At 36.6% G+C, this 7,224-nt stretch overlaps 1 long non-coding RNA gene across 1 annotated transcript; it reads left to right on the forward strand.

Annotated features, from left to right (window-relative positions):
• The first annotated feature begins 31 nt into the window (after positions 1-31).
• On the forward strand, positions 32-5,382 carry LOC120607114 (uncharacterized). Its single transcript, XR_005654062.1, has 2 exons — positions 32-837; positions 3,801-5,382. It is a non-coding gene; the product is annotated as an uncharacterized LOC120607114 (long non-coding RNA).
• Positions 5,383-7,224: the final 1,842 nt, after the last annotated feature.

Genomic DNA, 7,224 nt, shown 5'->3' on the forward strand with positions numbered 1-7,224 from the left:
CCAACGCCGCCGCCACCGCCTCCTCCCGCGCCCCGCCCCCTTGCCCCTCCCGCCAGCCTCGCGGGGCGTCGCCGCGGGTAGTCGTCCGGGGCGGCGGCGCGCGAAGAGCTGGCTGCGGGCCCCGGTGACCCGAGGGAAATGCGGCGAGCGCGGTGGAAGGGGGACCCCTTCCAGCGAGGACTGGGCTAAAGTGAAGCTGCCTGTGAGGGGAAGCGGAGCCGCCCAACCCCAAGTCCCCAGTGCGCCCGCCGCCTCCCCGGACGAGGGGACACTTGAAACTCCCGCTGGTGCCAGAAAACTCATCGAGGGCATCTCCATCGCCCCCCAAGGAGGGAATCCAGAACCAAATCGACCGTGCGTGGCTGTTCAGCTTGAAAATCTTGGATCAGGAGAGAGAAATGGGCCTGTCTTAAGAGGAATTTCTGTTTGCAACAAAGAACGCTTAAATTATTTTGGCCAGTTTTGCCCAACTAGAAAAGCTTGGTTTTTCAGGGGCAATGTTTAAACTCCACCAAAACCTCGATGGATATGGCCCCGTTCGAGAGTGCAGATTTTTATCCAGACAAGAATATTCGGTAATTTTTTATGACCACAAGCATTCTTTGGCAGTTGAAAGGAGTCGATTAGAAAGGAAAAGTTAGAAGGGCGGCCCCAAAGAGCAACCAAACCTAAATTATCCTAAATTTAGAGAAAGTTAGACATTTGATCATAGTCTAACTCTAGCCTACTCACTTTAGTTAGTGGCTAGGACGAGATAGACTTATAATCAGTGCTGTGTCATCTATGCCATGCTTCCTCTCGGTATTTCCTGCTGGGATTCAAAGAGCAAAACTTGCTGTGAGTATACAAACAGCAAGTGCACAAAATCAGATTAGTCTTGTTTGCCCTGTTTGCAATGCTTAATATAGTTTACCTTTTATGTACAAACTTTAGATTCAGATAAAACCTCACGGGTCTACATAACTGTTATAGAATAATAATTCATATGCTTCCTTAGCATTTGCTTTCCTTGAGACAGTAGCTTTTCCAGGTACTCTCTCCCCAGATCACTTTCACTAAGCTTACTCTTCAGTGACTTTCCACCATTGCCCTTTGAGACCTCTCTGAGCAATTAAAAGTCCCAAGAGTTAAAAGCTTTTAGATTGCAAATTTCTCAAGGATGGAAACCAGGTGTGTGCTTTCTTTTTTAACCAAAAAATAGTCCCTGACCACCTGGTGGTGCAAGAATTATCCAGGTAATTAATTGTTCGGCCTTCCACATCAAGTTGCATACATAAAGATAGTCAAAGTATTATGTAAATTCCTTGTTAGAATGCTAATTAAAAGTATGTAAGATACTTTTACAAGGGAAAATGAAGGATTCACTGTCGTTTGACATGTACCAGGCACTGTTGTGAAATGCTTTTATATGACTTTTTTAATAATTACAACACCCCTGTGTTTGTTGTAAATATTATTATTGACCTTTAAAAAAACAAAGTATCAAAGGAGTTAAGTAATTTGCTTGATGTAACACAGCTGGGAAGTGGCAGCGCTCTGACCAAACCCTGTTATACTTTACTCCAAAGCCTTGGTTTTATTCCATACACTGAAACAGTGAAGGAGCCAGAAATTGTAACATTTCAGTTGGCTATCATATTAGTAAATATTTACATAAAAGATAATATTCAAGTCTGGTGAGATAAAAAGGGCGCTCTCAGACATTGTGAGTAGGAGTGTAAACTGAAACAAACTGTTTAAAAAGCAATTGGCACTGTGATTCAACCTATAAAAATGTTCATACTCTTTGAACCACTCATTCCATATCTAGGATTCTTTCTGAATGAAATAATCTGTAACAAAGCCAAAGCTATTTTCATAAACTCTACATCACAATATTTATAAGGTGCAAAAATAAAATATAGAAACTAAATGTCTTTAAAATATATCTACTCTATAGCATTTTAGATAACAATTTTAAATACATAACATCACTGGCGTTTTTTAATATAGTGTTAAGTGGAAAAACAAGTTATGAAACTATCCATGCAATATGATCACATCTATGTTAGAGGGGGAAAAAAACCTATGAGGTGTTAGAAAAAAGGAAAAATTGAAATACAGTTGTCTCTGGATAGTGTTTCTGTGGGCACTTTTTTTCTTTATTCTTCAGTATTTTCTGTATTACTTTTGCAGTGTAGAAAAAAATTTAAGTTGAGTTTTACTACAATATGTGTTGTTAATTACACAAAAACAGCAAAGCCACTTTTTCCCAAGTGCGAGGCTCTTCTATGAAGAATTGTGATGAACTGAGCTGTGCAATATGAGCTATAATAAAGATAAACACAGTGTCAAGGGAGATAGAAAAGAAGGCAATTAACTCCAGCTAGAAAAGAGAAAGCCACAGAGGAGGGGAGAATAAAGAGATGAGTGGTGGAGGGAAAGGCAATCAGCTTTGGAGACTGAGTAGCAAGACGGGGTTGATGTTTAGACGCAAAGATGTTTAAAACCAGAGGTTTCCGAAAGGTAAAATGAAATCAGTTTGGGAAGTTCAGAATTTGCCCTTCCTCCTAGAGAAAATAGGAATCCACAAGAGATGTTAAGAGGAATAATGTGATCTAATTTATGTTAGTAAGTAACTGGCAGTCATGTGGATTGCTCCGGAGAGAGGTTCAGTGACATAAAAGAGGGTGGTGAGATCATCAGGGACACCTTAGACTTTTGCTATAAAGGCCAGGAATTAGAACTTGAGAGATTGTGAGGATGAAGAAAAATAGAATCTTTTAAAAGACTTGCGAAGTAAGAGAAAAGGAGATGTGACAAATGGGGTGAATAGAACTGAGAGATAAAGATAGACATGTTGGGAAGATGCTGACTTTTAAGTGTCTATGGGCAATCTAGGAACAAATGTATTTTCAGTAACTGGATATATACAAACTATAAGAACTATGGCAAGAGACATCCAATAAATGCTTGTTAAATAAATAAACATACAGAGGTAACATGATCAAATAGGCCTCTTATTTCCAACTATTTTTTTGGAAAATAGAGTTTTGTTCAAGCCAAGGATTTTACTACCGTGTTACATATTAAATTAACCTGAAGCATTGTAATATATTAAAATATTTTTCCATCAAAAACTTCTATTTACCATTTTAAAAGCTATAACACTGTAAAAATCACAACTATTTTAAAAATATTTTTACATAGAAATGCAAAGGAACTTTCTATTATAAATCAGGATATTTCATACTATTCACACTATCTTGCATATTTAAGTACATACTCACAATTTATTCAATATTATAGCCCTCAGACAAAGTAAATAGACAAAGTAAATAAAACTGTCTTATCTGCTTTGTATGCCTAGTAAGCAATACAAATTTAATTGCTGATATGAGCTATAAAATTTCAGTATAGTCAATAGAGGTTTGATGGTCAATGTACCTGACCTGAGAGTCAGGAAATGGCAGACTTATTTCTACCTTTATTCTCTCTCTAAGATCAAATTACATAAGTACATAATTCATAATGTGTTCACAGATATGGGCATTTTAATCTTCAATAAAGACGAGATAAACGTTATTACTCAATCCTCTCTGCTTATATTTAGTTTATGGTAAATGGCAATAAAATTTCCAAGGTAAGTAATAAATGGAATTGAAAGGGTCTAAATGAGGGAATCTATAACTTGGCTTTATTCCCAATTTCTACAGACAAGATAGTAAGTGACCTTGGAAGATCCAATGGACTAGTTTGTAACTTTTTTACAGACAATGTTAGAAGAGGGAGAATGTTAATACTTATTGTTCCTTTCCCAGAGATTATTTTCAGATACAGATTTTCAAGACTAGAAGAGGACCTCGAAGAGCATTGAATCCCTTCTCCAAGATTATTGTGAAATAGCCATCCCATCAAAATAGCTTTCTCCACTAACCATGTAGGAGCTCAGGAAAAAAAAAAAAAATTTTAACAGACTCTCAGTTTTCTCATCTATTAAATAAGGAAACTGGATTAGATAGAATCTGTAAGCTTCTTTCAAGCTCTAAAATTGTTCAACTCTGACTCTAATTCACATATAAAATATTTGATTCTCATACATAGCAATGCGTAATTCCTAGAATTCATTATAACATGCAGAAAGTATTTATGTACAGAGAATCACTTAGCATATTTCATAATTTTGACCTTTCAAATATCTTTGTTTATGACTCAATAAGATTCAATAATACAGAGATATAAATATATAAATGATACTCACCCTGAACTTTAGCACTGAGCATTCTAGGCAGCTATTTTCTAATTTATAACACTTTAGTTTTATTTTAATTTAATCGAATCTATACTGCGGTGTTATTTACTATAGAGGAAAGGTGCCCATCACTTTGTAAAATGTCAAGTGTATAAGATTTAAAATTTTCTGTGATGATTTTAAAATATATGTACAAATTATTTGATGTTCCTTCCTTCAAGAGATGGAAACTAATTCTCCCCATTCTCCTCCCCATGAGTGTGGACTGAACATAGTGACTTGTTTCCAACAAGTAGAATGAAGTTTAATTAATGTTATGTGACTTCTGACACTAGATCATAAAAGACACTGTAACTTTCTCCTCATTGGCTCTCTCTGGGATCACTTGCTTGGGGCAAGCCAAATGCCATGTCACAAGGATACTCAAGCAGCCTATGGAGAGGCCCATATGGCAAGAAATGGAGGCATACTGCCAGAAGCTAGTGAGGACCTAAGGCTTTCTGCTAATAGCCATATGAATGAGCCACTGTGGAAAGAGATAAATCTCGCAGCTGCAGTCAAGCCTTCAAATGACTGTAGCCCCTGCCAACATACTGAATGCCACCACTTGAGAAACTCTGAGCCAGAACCACCTGGCCAAGCTGCTCCTGAATCCCTGACCGACAGAAACTGTGAGATAGTAAATGTTTGTTGTTTTAATTTATGAAGGTTTGGGGTAACTTTTTATGTAACAATTGATAACTAATGCATTCACCTATAGGTAATTTCTACTCTAGGCTACTCCTTATTTTTTTTTTTTTTAAAAGATTGAATTATATAATACAAACACAATTTTAGAATTTGATAAAAGACTTTGAAGAAAAGGTTGCCTCTTATTTTGCAGAAACAAATTAGTATCTGCAGTTTGTCTTGCTCAAATCTGGTGTGCTTCTATTGTTTCTACTTCATCTAGAAACATAGGAGCCATCATTAACACTTCTCTCTCCTTCACCTCCTTCATATACCACCTATTATTTAACCCTATTGCTTTTACCTCATCTTCCTCTGTCCACTTTTTAAATATCTGTACCACTCCCAGCCAAGTCACATAACAGTTATCTCCCTGGACTCCAAGCAATAGTCTCCCAACTAGTCATCTCATGTCAACTTGTGCCCCCTACAATTAGTTCTCAGTACTGAATCTAGAGTTAATTTGTTGAAATACTATTATGATTATTTCACATCTCTTTTTTTATCTCCTTCTCCCACACCAAGATCCATTTGTTGACTTCTTATTACTGGTCATTGGTTTGCACTCATACTTCAAGCTCAAGCCATCTTGGCCTTCTGTCATTCCTAGAATATCCCTGCTGTCTTATCCAGGCCTCTGAGACTTTGCATACACACAGTTCCTTCTGCCCCATTTACCTAGTTGACACCTAATCATCCTTTAGATCTCAGTCATAATCAAGCCTGAACTGACCAACCTGCTACCCTGGTACAATCTCCATCTAACTTTTCCTTGCAATACTTAATAGCAGTTGCATTATTAAACATATAGATGTTTTTTAATTTATGTCTGCCCAAGAAGACATACAAATGGCCAACAGATATATGAAAAGATGCTCAACTTCACTATGAGGGAAATGCAAATCAAAACCACAATGAAGTACCACCTCACACCTGTTAGAATGGCTATTATCAACAAGACAAGTAATAACAAATGTTGGAGAGGATGAGGGGGAAAAGGACCCCTCATACTCTGCTGGTGAGAATGTAAAACTGGTACAGCCACTATAAAAAACAGTATGGAGGGTACTCAAAAAATAAAAATAGAATTACCATATGACCCAGTGATCCCTCTTTCGAGTATCTACCCCCAAAAACTTGAAAACACTTATTCATAAAGATATATGCACCCATATGTTCATTGCAGCATTATTCACAGTGGCCAAGACATGGAAACAACCAAAGTGTCCTTCTTTGGATGATTGGATAGAGAAGATGCAACACATCTATACAATGGAATATTACTTAGCCATAAGAAAAGATGAAATACTGCTGTTTGTGACAATATGGATGGATCTTGAGATTACCATGCTAAGTGAAATGAGTCAGAAGAAAAAGATGAGAACCATATGATTTCACTCATATGTGATATATAAAACTGAAAGCAACAAATGAACAAGACAAACAAATGAACAAAAAGTCATAGACACAAACAACACCTTAGTGATTACTACAGGGAAGGGGTGAGGGGGAAGGTAGAAAAGGCTAAAGGGGGTCAAATATATGGTGATGTCTGACACAATGAACATTCAGCATTCTCTGCCATACTACTCTAAATCTGGTTTAACCTTTCACCGACAAAGCCAATGAGCTCCTGGGTACTATATGCTCAATAATGAGATACTTGCACAATTGAAACTGTAGCAATAACAACAATAACATAAAGCAATTAACCACTCTAGGCTAGGTTGTCTGCTGAGAACTTTATAGGTACTATTTCATCGAATCTTTGTTTTTGTTTTTAATTTTATATATGAGGAAACAATTGGAGGGTGTTAATATAGCTGGTAACCAGCAAGGCCAGAATTTACACTCAGGAAACCACCCAAAGCTTACAAGCTGCTCTGCTGCAGGGCAATTATAATGAGAAAATTATAAAATATCTTATGTAATTTTAAAGTTTGACTATTCCAGGTACTTTGCATTTACATATGAATTTTGTAATCAATTTATGAATTATTATGGATAAAAAGAATGCTAATATTTTGATTGGGATTTCACTGATCAATTTTTGAAGAATTGATATTTCAACAATACCATTTCTAATTCATGAACACACTGTATGTCCCCACTAATTTATCTTCTATAATTTCTCTCAGCAATGTTTTGTAGTTTTCAATGCATAGATCTAAATATGTTTGGTGAAATTTATCCCTAAATATTTTGTATTTTTGGATGCTATTTTAAATGGTATTGCTATTTTAAATTTCAAGTTAAGATTGTTC

Source organism: Pteropus medius, unplaced genomic scaffold, assembly GCF_902729225.1.
Source record: "Pteropus medius unplaced genomic scaffold, Ma_sr-lr_union100, whole genome shotgun sequence".
Taxonomy (NCBI): Eukaryota; Metazoa; Chordata; class Mammalia; order Chiroptera; family Pteropodidae; genus Pteropus; species Pteropus medius.